This window comes from Xiphias gladius, chromosome 19 (genome assembly GCF_016859285.1).
Source record: "Xiphias gladius isolate SHS-SW01 ecotype Sanya breed wild chromosome 19, ASM1685928v1, whole genome shotgun sequence".
Taxonomy (NCBI): Eukaryota; Metazoa; Chordata; class Actinopteri; order Istiophoriformes; family Xiphiidae; genus Xiphias; species Xiphias gladius.
This window is the reverse complement of record NC_053418.1, coordinates 28,667,385-28,682,750: the sequence shown is the minus strand read 5'-3', so window position 1 is coordinate 28,682,750 and position 15,366 is coordinate 28,667,385. Positions and strand designations below refer to the sequence as shown.

Genomic DNA, 15,366 nt, shown 5'->3' with positions numbered 1-15,366 from the left:
TAAAAAGTACATGGCTTTCACACCAGAGACTGGGATTCACATTTGGAGTCCTGTCTGTGGTTTGGGCAACAAAAGCACTTTGGTAAAGTTTAGGGAAAGATCATGGTTTTGGTTAAAAGTAAAAAGTGGCTAGTGTAAAAGTACTGTGAGTGTCAAAACAAAACCATAACAAAGTTTAATAATGCTGGAGTCACTACAAGTGGATATTGTACTGCAAGATCAGATATTTTAGCCGAAAACAAATAAGTTTTCTGTGCATATTTTAGTGATATGTTCAGTATCAGTATATTTGCTACTTGTTAAATATGTAAATTAACAACAGATTGTCATTATGTTAATAGCAAACATAATCTGGTCACAGTTAAATTTCCTAAAAAAACATATTTGCTGTTGAAGCTTAGTTGTACAGAAATGTCATTTCTAGGAGACAGAGTTGCAACAGTAGGCTTGAAATATATTGAATGTTTGTTCTTCTTTTCCACAGCAACTATTTTTTTTTTACCCATATGTATTGTTTTCAAGCATATCAGAGGATTAATGTGTAAGGGTGTAAGGCAAAGCTAAATGCTTAAATTTTGAAGGATTAGGTTGTGTGTGTGAGTACTGGAAGAAAATGTGTGTAGCTTACTGTGTGCATGCAACCATTTGTGTGTTTGGAGACTGCCCTCCCCTAAAAAAACCATCCACATAGGTTGTCTGTACAAGCAGCTTATTATGACCCATATTTGTGTTTTTTTTTAGGCGACTTCTTGCAGTGATAGTAATTATTACAGGACCAAAGAAGGAAGTCAGGTGATGTAGTATGAAGAGCAAAAAAGTCTGCATAGGGAGGAGGTCGGGGTGGATGGATGGGTTAACAAACCACAGGACTTTGTCCTATTAACATGAGAGACCGCTGTTCATTTTCATTTGAAACCAATGGTCATCAGTATTTCTTTTCACCATAACCATTCCACAATCTTCCTGCGTGTTTATTATTGTAACCATGATGACTAAGGCCCTCTAACCTTAATGAAGTACTTATTTTGACCCAAACCACAATCTTTCCCTAAACCTCACCAAGTAGTTGCGTAAATCTAACCAAACCGTGACCATTCCATAAGCTTAACTGCATTTATTATTGTAACCAGGTCAAAGAAGAGCCGGTATGCCTGCCGTTATATGGGTACTATTTCAAAAGCTGCTCCTAATGGTCACAGAGGGGTAGGTACAAACAACCTTTATGATCATTCTGGTTGGAGGACTTGTGTGTTTGTGTGCATACATGCATGTCTGAGTGGCCAGAGTGTGAGAGGTCCTCACAGTTGTGTGTGTGTGGTGAGTGCTTGTGGATGTGGTGTGCATATCTATTCCTGGGCCAGGGGATCCTCTCCTGCAGGTCTAATTACTTTAATGAGGGATGTCTCCCACTCTATCAGCACAACCCAAGGGTGCACATTAACATTCCCACCACATAGTCATACACACCAAAGCTCACAATCAACCACAAATTCATCAGCATAGTAAATACTCTTTCTTGCCTCCATGTGAAACTTACTCCTCTCTTAAACTCTTACTTCCGTGAGAAAGCAGCCCCCCCCTCAAGTCTAGCGATTCGGGCCAGACTCAACTGTGATTCCTGGGGTATTTTAAGTCTATCTGCCTTCACTTCCAGGAGAAATTTAAAGGTTAGAAGACACCAGGGTTTTCTTTTTAACTGATCAGGCAATATGCAATTGAGTCATTATTCGGCTGTGCTGTATCACTCTCACCCTCTCATCCAATTTGGAATCCAAGAAAGTGGCTGACAGCTGGATATCTAATGATATTTCTGTTGTGACCTGCAACTATTACCTTTGTGTCTTTGTGGGTTTTCATGTGTGTCTTGTGTGAGTTACTTAGTATTAAGCTTCAGCGAGCAGTCTAGCGTTGCCAAGAGACAGTGCAGGCACCACTAAGGGCCACAGCTTTATTCATGAGAGAGAAATGGAAGCTGGGAGGGTTACTTATTTAAACTGATCTGATGAGCAAAGCCCAAGGATGTGAAATAAACATGCTGAAACTTGGATGGTCCCCTTCTCAGAGCTGCAGCTTCTGTCTGCCTTCTGGTGGTCAAAACAATGAACTGCAACACAGAGGACGGAGGAAGAGAGAAGTTGTGACCTGAAGCTCAAAATCATAAGATAATCATTGCATGGAGATCGATTTATTTCATATTTATTAACATTTTTCAATTTGTCTCACCAGCTTTCACTGTTAAATGGCAAACAACTGGTAATTTATAATTGATAATGAACAAGTGAAGAATTCATCTGATGCTAAAGTGTACCTAGATATCCCGTAAAAGTGTAATCACCCCCAGAATAGTCCATAAATCATAGGAAAAATGGCTGCACACTTACAAAAAATCACAAAGATGGTATTCACATGCAAAATAAGGATTAATTTATTACATCACAAAACGCTAAACAATGTGACAGAAGACAACTAATAGCCTATGTAATTTTAGAGGCTTAAATAAACCAATTTAAGAATAACCTGCCAAAACCTGAAACATTTGTTAGTTTCATTACATTAGTTTTCATTCATTGTGAAAACATAATGATGTTGATGACTGTATAATGATTTCTGTGGCTCCAGATGAGCTTTGTCAAGTCTGCAGATAACATCTCTGATGATGTTGTCAGGGTTATCTCAGCTTTTTTTGTAAAAGAATGCACACAAAACAGTAACAGTGTTTGTGCCTCTTTGATTTTGATTGTAATTCTGGCTTTTTGATAGTCCAGTCGAAAGACTTACCTTTCATAAAAGACCTGCTGTTGACAAAATTTTACAACAACACTTACAATTTTTATTTTCCTAACCTTTCGCCTACTAACTTTAGCCATGTCTTCATCTAAACCATCAACTTGTCTCTTAGACCCCATCCCAACTAGGCTGCTTAAGGAAGTTTTACCCTTAGTTAGCACCTCTTTGCTAGATATAATCAATCTGTCTTTATTAACAGGCTATGTACCACAGTCCATTAAAAAAGCTGTAATTAAATCTCTTCTTAAAAAGCATACTCTTGATCCAGATGTTTTAGCCAGCTATAGACCCATATCTAACCTTCCCTTTTTCTCTAAGATCCTTTAGAAAGCTGTTGCCAACCAGTTCTGCGACTTTTTACATGATAATAGTTTATCTGAGGATTTTCCGTCAGGATTTAGAGTGCATCATAGCACAGAGACAGCACTGGTTAAAGTTACAAATGACCTTCTTATTGTTCGGACAAAGGACTTTTCTCTGTACTCATCTTGTCAGATCTTAGTGCTGCATTAGATACCATTCACCATCACAGCCTATTACAAAGTAATTGGCATTAAAGGGACCGTTCTAGGCTGGTTTAAGTCCTATTTATCAGATCAATTTCAGTTTGTGCATGTTAACGATAAATCCTCCATATACTCAAAAGTTAGTCACGGAGTTCTGCAAGGTTCTGTGCTTGGACCAGTTCTATTCACCTTATATATTCTTTTTTTAGGCAATATTATTAGGAAACACTCCATAAACTTTCATTGCTATGCTGATGATACCCAGTTTGTACTTGTCAGTTAATCAGTTAGCTAAATTTCAAGCGTGCGTTAAGGACATAAAGACCTGGATGACCAGCAACTTTCTGCTGGCAAACTCAGACAAAACTGAAGTTATTGTGCTTGGCCCCCAAATCAGAAACACATTTACTGATGATATAGTTACTCTAGATGGCATTGCCCTGGCCTCCAGCTCAACTGTTAGGAATCTCAGCATTCCCTTTGATCAGGAAATGTCCTTTAACTCCCATATAAAACAAACTGAAAGGACTGCCTTTTTTCACCTAAGTAACATTGGAAAAATCAGGCACATCCTTCTCAAAAAGATGCAGAAAAACTAGTGCTTTGTTACTTCTAGGCTGGGTTATTGCAACTTCTTATTATCAGGCTGTCCCAACAATTCTTTAAATACTCTCCAGCTGATCCAGAACGCTGCAGTGCGAGTACTGACAGGAATAAGGAAAAGAGATCATATTCCTCCTGTGTTAGCTTCTCTGCATTGGCTCCCTGTAAAATCCAGAATACAATTTAAAATCCTCCTCCACCTACAAAGCCCTTAATGGTCAGGCACCATCATATATTAAAGAGCTCATAGTACTCTATTACCCCACTAGAAAACTGCGCTCCCAGAATGCAGGCTAACTTGTCAATCCCAGAATCTCCAAGAGTAGAATAGGAGGCAGAGCCTTTAGTTATCAGGCTCCTCTTCTGTGGAACCATCTTCCAGTTTGTATACAGGAGGCAGACACCCTCTCCACGTTTAAGAGTAGGCTTAAATCCTTCCTTTTTGATAAAGCTTACAGTTAGGGCTGGCTCAGGCTTGTCTTGAACCATCCCCTAGTTATGCTGCTATAGGCCTAGACTACCAGGGGACTTCCCATGATGCTCCTCTCTCCTCTCTCCTCCTCTTCCTCTCCATCTGCACACATTCATTTGGCATCAATGCTTGTTACTAACTTGACTTCTTCTCTCTCCTGTAGTTTTGCGCTTTCTTGTCTCTCTCCTCCTGTCGCTTTCTGCAGGTATTTCCGTCCCTGGTGCTGCAGAGTCTGGATGTGTGACTCCAAACCACCTGCTGCCCCCATGATCCTGCTCAACACCCACTGTTACAATTATTATGATTCTCATTATTATTATTATATTAAGTTTTATTAGTATTATTATTCACCCTATTATTATGATTATTAGTTTTATTATTAGTGTCATTATTATTATTATACATCTTTATGTAGTACCTGTGCTATGTTCTCTTTCCTCCCTCCAAACAGGTTTCTACCTGTTAAAAGGGAGTTTTTCCTTGCCACTGTCACCAATTGCTTGTTCGTGGGGGAATGTTGAGTCTCTGTAAATATAACTATAAAGAGTCTAGACCAGCTCTACATGATAAATGCGCTGAGATAACCTCTGTTATGATTTGGCGCTTTATAAATAAAATTGAGTGGAACTGAATTGAATTGAATATGGCATTTTTAGGTGCTTGTCAGCGGGTTAAACTAGAATCTATTTCATTGATTATAATCAACCTGGGTTTTGTGTGTCATATGAATCTGAGCCTTATCCTTGTCCTTTCAACAAGTTAGAGCTGCATGGTAAGTGCCATGTAATCATAGGCAATGGCCATGATGGACAGTGCTATGAAAATAAGGCTGAATAAATCCTTTTATGTCATTGCTACTATCTAACTTATAACACATAGTTAACATCTGTATCTTAATGTGAACACATAATGTATAGTTTGTGGATAAAATGTTGATGATGGCGTATTATATTACTAGTAGAAATTGATTTTTGCTTATGCAGTTACAAATAAAAGCACCATTCCTTGATATGTCCTCTCTACTTGGTAATATATACAGTACCACCATAGTTTATGTCACGCAAAATTGCCAGTTTACTGTAAAAGAATGGCACTGAAGATGGCAACAAGGGAAATGCCAAATGAATATCCAAAATGGACTACCTCATTCCCTTCCCTCATATCCTCCAGGGGTAGGGATGGTAGTGAGTAGTGTTGGGAAATATTGCATCACTTACTGACATGTTACAGTAATGTGATTACATATTTCAGTAACAAGTAGTGAAAGGGGTTACCATTTGAAATTAAATAATGACATTATACTTAGTAATCCAGTATCGCTCCGTCAGTACATTTGACATTTTGAAGGTTGGCTTGTTTGCCATTTTACTGGGAGTTTGTTTGAGGGTTGAAAGCTTGGTACATCTGCATTCAGAGGAGAGGAGTACATACCCGGGTACATGGGTACATGTTATCTTGGTACAGGGGCTGGAGGAGTCGGTAAACTGTTCGACTCTACTGACGTTAAGCATTCCAGCAAAAAGGATGTGTGCCAACTCTGTTATTTTGTCTTTTAACTTCCTGTGTACACCAGAAGTGGGAATGTGTTGCATTGCGTAGATTGACATCTGCTGCTTGTGATCCCCTTGCACCTATATGTTACCAAATCTATAAAAAGTTGTATAATATAATATACAACACGAAGTACTGATAGAGCTGGAGGACAATGAGACTTTATTCCACAGCAGCCTGAAAAAAAACAACTACTACTTACTAAGTAGATCAGTTCTCCGCCCACACAGAGATGGGATCAGCTGGTCATCCTACTTCTATAATAGTCATAGTGACTGGTTGGTATTTGTGTTTTATTATATGTTTATCACAATACGATATCATAACAGAATACATTGGCTCACTGTGGGAATTTAAAACGTGTTAATACGATATTTCTTCATCCAAAACACAGTCACAGTGGAGACTAATTTATTTTTAGTTACATAATTACATAGAGTGCATTTTTGCATGACGTGTGATTGTTTAACTTGTGTTTAGTGACTGTTTGAGAAAGAATGCAAATCATGTTAATAACTTATTAAGCTGAATCATCATACCGATAAGTCAGCATCAGAACAGATTTTCTCCCCAGAAACAGCTGCTGCAACACATAGTAAGCTAGTTGAGCTAGATGTAATTTAGTTAACACCAAACGTAACTGTGACTGTCTTTTTTATTTGCCTTCTTTTTTCGGATATCTTCAGCAGTAAACAAAGGCCTTTAGAGCCCCAAAATGAATCAACAAACAGTCAGTAAGAGCAATAACAGATAGCAGAATATCAAGTGTTCCCTAATTCAGCCTTTGTCAGGCAGAGTTGAGACAGGGGACTTTATGGAGAAGGCCCACCTGGCTAAATGAATAGGCAATGTTGTCAGGGTTTAGAAGATTCAGTCGGTTGTGAGGCTGCCTTATAATACAGCGTCTGTCAGCGCTGACAAGTCTCAGAAACACACACCTCTAATCTCAACCCCCCCGTTCTGCTCCCTCTCAACCATAACGCACAGAAAAAATGACAACCTGTGCAAATATTAAACATCTTCCAAGGCTATTCCAACATCCTCTTTTCTCTAACACTGTTTTACCCCCTCCCCCTTGCCTGCTTTCTCCTTTTCTCTCCATATCTCTCTCCCATCTTGCCTTGTCCTTTTCTCCTCAGAAGCCCTGGCAGCCGGATCATCTCCGTCTCTTAGTGTCAATTAAAAGTGAAATATCTGCATTTGTCAACATATAATTTGTGGTAGGCCCGTGATGCACTGCTGATTTGTCGGCCGATTCCTGACACTGGGGAGGCAATGCCGAGGCGACAGTCCCCCTCATTAGACCTAGTGCTGGCACCATGATGGCTGACAACGCTGGGAGGCTTCGCTCCCCGCCGACATTATACTAACCCAGGAACAGGGCTCGTCTGTCAGTCCTGTCACTTGCCAGCCAACCATCCAGTCAGGGAGAGCGAGGGGCAGATGGGTGGAGGAGGAGATGCGCCAGGGGCGGGTGGGAGGGTGAACTGTGCACGCTACTCTGAGAGCCAGGGATGGATAGGCTATAATGAAGTTTATTTGTACAGCACAATGTCAATACATGTCATAATGTCTGAGGTACATGTGGCCCAAGTTTGACATTTTAGTGTGCTTACAACAAAATGTAAATTGTTCTAATAATGATCTTAAACCCTGGTTACATTATGCATTCAAAATCAAACTGATGCAAAAATAACTCTCATGAAATAATACAAATGTAAAACAATAAAGAGACAATTAAAGTATACAAATAGGTGGTAAACACTAATAATAATCAATACCGAAAGTCTGAAGCCCCACTAGTGAGTACTAGATGCTGCAACTTACATATCACCTCAGAATATACTGAATTTTACTATTCTTTGTGGGTCTTACATGTAAAGTTTGTCCTGAAGGTGCTTGAAGAGGACAGGCTATGGTGTCTAAAATCAAAAAAGTTCATCCTCTGGGGAACAAGGAAATTTCAGTAAATTTCACAATAACATGCTGATTGGATGTTGACATTTTTGTGTACAAGTACTGAATGTGGTCTGATGATTGTATAAGGGGGAATGTCAGGGGGGCACCAGTAATTATACAGAACGGGCCAATGAGAGTTGAGACACTCTCTTTTGCATGGGCACCATTTTTCCACATGACAATCAAAAACAAAAATGTCCCAAGCAATAATAAACATTCAGACAACAATTGAAATTTAAAAAGAAGCTAAGAGATATGGATTCAATGGTAAAGGATAAAAACAAGAGTAAAACAGAAGAAAAACAGAATTTAACAATAAAGATTTAAATTTAAAATAACAGATGAAAACCAAGCTGTAAGGTCTACCCTTCAGTCAGATCTGACAATAGCAGGTACTGGTGTAGTCAATGGTGGACTCAAGTAAAACATTAAAATCAGCCAACAAAATGACTGTAGCATTACCTTTAATTATTTGTTGAGGGAGCGAGCAGGCAGAGTTATCTTTAAGAAGTTTAAAAGTATTCCAAAATTTGGCTGGTTTATTGAAGACATTTTTCTATGTGTTAATGAGGAAGAAAGAATTGTCTTTCTTCATCAGTTTGGTGCACCTACTGCATTTCAAAGTTGTCTATAAGTCAACCAATCACTTGCCAAATCAGTATGTTTAGCTTTAGTGCATGCACAGTCCCTTTCTCGAATGGCTGTAGCGTGAACAGTCGAAAACCAGTAGTTTTACCTGTCCTTAATTCTAACCCTTTTCATCAGAGCATGTTTAACAGATAAATTAATAAAAATGGATAAAAACTGTCCAAAAGCTTCCTCCACATCAAATTAGTATAAAATCAAAATAAAATCAAACCTGATTTAAGATCTGGCTTTTTTTAGAGATAAAACTACGTTTAGACTTGGGAAATTTTGTTTTTGTAATACATGCAATGAGATGGTGGTCACTGAGATCATTAGTAAAAACATCAAGAGCAGGGTATTTATGCAGAGTGTTTACAATACAACATTAATTAAGAAGACTCTTGAGGGATTTCTGGGATTAGGTTGGGTATCTTTTTTTGTTTGTAGCACATATCCTTCAGTCCGTTGATGATCACCAGTCCAAGTGTAAATCTCCCATTAGAAGCATTTAGGAAGACAAACAAGGGATTGACTACAAGTAATACGATATATCAGGCTCTGGATACAAACACAGGGTATCTGGAGGGGATCCAGAAAAAATTATACTGATGCAAGTGTAAATGCAGGCAGCAACCAGTTCAATCAGAATTCAGATGGACCAGACCACATTGGAGGTGGTTTTTGCCAATGTCACATGACACTGAGCATATTCTCAAGAAAATAAGTTGAATAATATGTTGAAAGGTCACTTAACTGCACCCTTTCCTGCTAACTGAAGGTGCCCATCAAAAAGTAGAGACAAGCCCTTACTCTGCCAGGAAAATAAATAGAACCCATTCAGCAGTGTCACTTTGGGAGACTCTTGAAGGAGAGTTACAACTAGCAAGACAAGGGTCAAGGGTCACATAACATCCACATTCCACATTCATGCAACTGTGCACATACATTACATCATGTGCTCATGTCTGCGTGGACTGAATGCACCAGCAAAAATGTCCAACATCACTTTATGTGCGCATCCAATGTGGTGTAAGCAGTTGTGCTACAGTATGTTCAGCCCTTTAAAGTATAAGTAACATTTGCCTAATTGGCAAGATTACACAAAAGTACAGATGCTTTGGCTGGCTGTCTCCATCTGTATTGTGACCCTCACTTTGCACGGCAAAGCTGGCTACCTCAGAGACCAGGAATCCATGGGTAAGATTTTATTAAAGACTTTTATTTTAATCATGGTGTTACACCAATTACCATGTCTTTTTTTACCGGTTTCAGCATATAAGATTGAAAGTTTTACAGTTACAGCTTTACTATAGGCCACAGGTCTTGATGACATATCTGCTTGATTTTTAAATGTGATAGCCTCATTACACCCTGTATAACCAATATTTTTAGTTTGGCTCCAGAACATGGTATTGTGTCAAAGGATATGAAATATTCTAAAATGATTAAAAAGGGCAATAGGACAGGTCCAGTTAATTATAGACACATTTCTATCTTAAACGTTTGTAGTTTGGGTTGAAGAGCATGGCATTAAAAGACTCTGGAAAGTAAACAGCAGAACCAGGTCATTTAACAGGTTATTTCTTTATATGATAAAGAAAGCTTAATCCTGCTGGTTAATTCTCTTGTTTTGAGTTGTTTTGATCTGTTTGTGGTTTGAAGCTCTGGGACAAACACTGCTGACTGCAGAGGTTCAATACCAATATGGACAGTTGCGTTTATGCTTTTAGATTATGTGGAGCAAGAAACTAGATCATCTTAGCATTGTATATTAAAAACATTAGAAACCATCAAAGTTTTAGAAGTAAAGTTAAATTTTGGCTCATGGTAAATTTGGAAATGTAAGTATGTACAGTAGTTTTGATTTGATTTTATTATCCATGATGTACATTGTATTTGATATACCAATTTAATGTTAATATAATGTTGCTAAATTGTGTGGACTCCTGCATCAGTGCTGTTTTTTACATCAAAGGCCACAATGAAAACAAGTCTCAGACTTTGCTGTGTCATCCTTGACATTTTGCAGATATGTGAAACGTGGGGTTCTCTCTCTCATTGTGTCAAAGAAACTAAACTAAACTAAACTAAACTAAAAGATGTAGATAACATTTAGATGATCTAACATTTAAACATGTTGGACAGATATATATGTATGTATATGTACATATATATAAATATATATACACATACACACACACACACACACACACACACATATATATTTATAAACACACACACACACACTCATATATATATATATATATATATATATATATAGTGGTGTCAGGTAGTTGTGAAAAGTTCATTTCAGCAGTGTGTCTTTTCAGACAGTGTCTACGTTGTGTTATGGTAGTAGAATTTGCACATTGTTTCCAAGTTTCCAATTTCAGATAATTCAACATTTCCTCTTAGTCTGTCTGATAGGATGACTGTGTTTCTTTAGTTTTTAAAAACAATTCCTATTCCATTTCTAACTTGCTTTGGAGTAGCAACAGTTTCATGGTTTCATGCCAGCATTCCTGGCTCCTCCACCCCCAGAAAGGAGGAGGAGGAGGATGCTTGTTCTGCTTTGCCTGCCATCATTAGGAAGAGAGGCACTGACCAAGCCAGCAGCCACCATGGGTGGGAGTCACTCAGAGACACAGAAGGTTGAACTGGTGAAGGTTCAGAAGGTACAGTACAACAGATCTTTTTTTTTCTTTCTTTTTCTTGAAGGCTGATATCTTTTTCCATATATTTATTTCTACTGGTTAAGCAATATACATGTAATTCAGTTTAATTAAAGTTAATTCAGCAAAACCCAACAGCACCCCTCATTATACCCCTCATTGTATATATGGTGCTTTGTATGATTAATGTATTTTATTTTCTATACTCTTTGGAATCAGAAAATGGAAACTAAAACATATATTTAAAAGCAGTTAGTTTTTTATAAAATGAAAACATCCATCCTGGTTATTTATTTCCTTTGTTTTTTATTTTTCCTTGAACACTGTTTGAGACAATTTCATATCTACCAATTAAAGCGCCATTTCCCACTATATACACAAAATTTCAGTGTAACTATACACTTTGATTGAAAGTATACATCTTACTTTACAAACTAATCATAAATCCTCCTCAAATAGACAAGGGTTCTCAGTACAAATTTGGAATAGAACTCATCATGTATTCATCTACAGTTTGCTATACATGGTACAGCTTTAGTAAAAACAACTCCAGTGTAAAATCACTATCATTCTGTACATAGCTGGGATATTTATATGTCCTGTTATGTTATAGTATCATATAATAATGTATGTCTGTATAATACCATAATGCATCAAACAACATTTGAATATTTGTGCAGAGATACAGTTCTCACAATGAGGTTTCTGTCAGTGACCTCGCCTTCTGAAGTACAGTGTACAAAGAGGCTTTAATCTGTCTAACATCAAAACAATCACAGGATGCTTGGGTGTAATGGATGCAGGAGAAGATGAAGGCACATACTGTCTCATCATGTACATATCTGTACAGTCCCTGCAGTCATTTTAAAGGAGCAAAGAAGATTTCTGACCTTTATTTAACACTACAAGGAGGGAGCCCTGCATCCTCATACAGTAAATTCTTATATAAAAGCTAGTATTCATACAATGGTTGGGTTTCAAGTAATAGCCTGAATGAACAAATAAACGCCAGTCTAGGCTGGGTAAAAAAATATTGAGTGGGGTGGAATTACCTTTAGCCTACTACAATAGCTTGTGTGGTAAACTATGGTATAATGCCCATTTCTATAGCAATAATTCCCTCAGTACAATAGTACTGCTGCTCTGAGTTTCTTTGATTTCGTACTGTAATTCAAGTTGTTTCTTTTTTGCCGTAATTCTGATTGATGTTAAACTGCCCTCAACAAAACTCAACACTTTTTTTTCCTTCACATTAAAAGCCTAGTTATAAACAGAAGGCTACAAGAATTTTATTTGAAAATTATGAAGGATGTGTTGTGTTTCATTCATGGTAGCTTAACATCATTCACAGAAAAATGCAAAGATAAATGCCTGACCTGACTCCTTGTAAATGAAATTAGTACTGTGGAAATGGATGTTATATTGACTTTAAAAAGACAACAGGTAAACATGGAAGAAGTTTATATTGACAGGGAAGCCGGCAAAATTACAAAGCCTTTCTCTAATTAAAATTTGTCCCAAATGAAGACATGAATTTACTGTAAATGATAAAGAAGCCACTTTTTATGAGGGCATACTTACACTAAATGCCTTGATGGGTCAGAAATTTTTAAAACTTTTTTTCATTTTTCTACTCTACTTAGTAAATCACATCAGATTTCTGCATTTGTAGTGAAACATAAACATAAGCCGGAGTATTACTGAATCCTTGGAGGGTCCTGCCCTCTGGTAGATCTGACCCAAAAAGTATACGGACACCTGAACATTACACCCATATCTATCTCCAGAACATGTATTTCCAAAACCTTTCCACCAGATGTTGAACCTGGTTGCAGGGATTTGCTCCCATTTAGCCACAAGAGTATTAGTGAGGTCCCACACTGGTGTTGGATGATAAGGTCTGGCTCACAGTTGGTGTCCTAATTCTTCCAGAAGTTGTTGAATGGGATTGAGTTTAGGGCTCTGTGCATGCCCTTCCACACAAAACTGGGAAAAAAACAATTCTTTATGTATCTGGCTTTGTGCACATTATCATGCTGAAAAAGGAAAAGAAAAGAATGAAACTGGTGCAATGAAGCTTGAAGCACTGTTGTCTGAAATATTACTGTATGCTGTACCACTAAGATTTCCCTTCATTGAAACAAAGAGGCCTAGACAAAAAACAGCCCAACAAAGGATAGGTCATGATCAAATTCCTACTTTTTGCCCCTTTAAGAAGACATGTAATACTACATTCGATATTATTGACCAGTGTTTTACTAATTCATATTCAGCTGTGACTTGCATGTATCTTCCATTTCACAAACTGTTCTTTCTCTATTAGCATGAAACTGGCACAGAGTGTCAGTCTGCATTCTAGTTAACTGGTTTAGTAAAGTTAGCAGCACTGGTGACTACAGCGTGAAAGGCAAGTGAGTGGTGTGACTTCCTGGGGTACAGATATGAGAATAGTTGCATAAGACAGTAAGGGCAAATTCACAGTTTAAAAATTCTTAACTGAAATGAAGAATCCTTTGCCACACTATTAAGGTCAAGGATGGTCTAATCAGTATTTGTGAAACATTATTCCAAAGCTAGATAGTAGGTTTATCTTTAGCATCCTCATTAGATTGTATAAATGAAAATGGTGACTTGACACTATATTACTGACATAAACAATACCTTTATGTTTCTTTTTTTTTTCCAAGAGGGAGATAAGGGGATGGATAGCAACCTTATATCTGTGTGTTGAGTACAGAGCTGGAGTCAGGAAGTGGTTAGCCTAGCTTGGTGCAAAGACTGGAAGCAGGGGGGGAACAGCTCTGTCCAAAGTTCAAAAATATGTCTACAAACACATGTAAATTTCAATAGGTAACACATTGTATGTTTGTTTAATGCATACACCAAATTAAAAGTAAAAATTACACCTTCTGGTTTAAGGGAGAATCACACAACACTTTCTCCGTCCATCCGCTATTTCTGTGCATTGTCTCTGGCTGTTGGTTGTGTTGCCAGAAACAATCTGAAGACAGGTTTTAGATTCAGTCTCTACTGGAATGATTGTACCAAACCTGGCAACAACACTGTGACCTGTACACAGTCACTGCACCCAGCTGCTGTTTGCCAAGAAATAGTCCCCTAATAATTACAAATAGTCATTAACTTTTACATTTGTTTGTGTGTGGATTAAACAATTGAGATGTAATGTGTTTATCAGTGAGCTTTAGAGGTGTTAGTAGGTATATCTTTTCACTCTGAAAAGAGCCTTGCTAGCTGTCTCCCCCTGCGTTCAGTCTTTATTCTAAGCAAGGCTAACTATATCTGCCTCCAGCTCTGTATTTAACACATACAGATAGGCTTAATTCTTCTTAACTCACTCTTGGAAAGAAAAATGTTAACTACAATTAGACATTCTTTGCAAATTAATTCTCCCTTTTAATTTGTGACACTTGGTTATTTATGTCCACAAATCCTAATGTGACCACCTTTGCCAAAAAAGATTTCTACAATTAAATACCGTTTCCCTTGAAGATGTAACAAAACCAAAATACAGTGACTTGAACTTTTGAAACAAATTATACACAACACAATTACATGGATAAAAACACTCATAGCATACTTACACAATAACAAAAATTGGTAAAGTGGTTAGCGTGTTAGCCATACAGTGCACATTGACAGTAATTATAACAAAACAGTTTTTGATGCCTGCAGAAGCTGCAGTGGTGTCCATCTGCACATTGGAGAGGGTTCTGGAGAGATATGTTCCATCACCTGAACTGTTTGCATCTTTTTATTCACAGTGAAGACTGCAGCAGTTTAGATAAGGAGGGACTACTCAGTGACAGAAGCTGGTGGAGTCTTTGGATGAATGAAAACCTGCAGACACATGATGGAAGAGAACTGCCTTCAAATTAAGAATTGTCTTCTCCCATGGACAAGTATTATTAAGCACCAGGGCTTGAGACAATATTGTACAAATTAAAAAATTTGGATTCAGCAGAGGAAAACATGATGTTGCAATCTAAAATGCATTCCTTCAGACAATAAAAGTTAAAATCATAAATTTGCTGTGCAAGGGAAAAAACCCATTACAGCAGAAGAGATGAAGTTGTCAAGGATTACCATTACCAAGGGACCTCTAATAAGATAAAGCCAGAATTTAAATCGGGCTCTCTCTCCAAAAAAATCTTACAATTAACCAGACACC

The 15,366-nt window shown here is 37.7% G+C and overlaps 1 protein-coding gene across 1 annotated transcript in view; it reads right to left on the bottom strand.

Annotated features, from left to right (window-relative positions):
- Nucleotides 1-11,466: 11,466 nt before the first annotated feature.
- The window catches only part of LOC120804723 (protein crumbs homolog 1-like), a 47,640-nt gene continuing 43,740 nt past the window's right edge, over nt 11,467-15,366 (bottom strand). Inside the window, exon 17 of the transcript XR_005709472.1 lies at nt 11,467-15,035. The gene's annotated coding sequence lies outside the window, so the exon portion shown is untranslated. The remainder of the gene's footprint in view (nt 15,036-15,366) is intronic.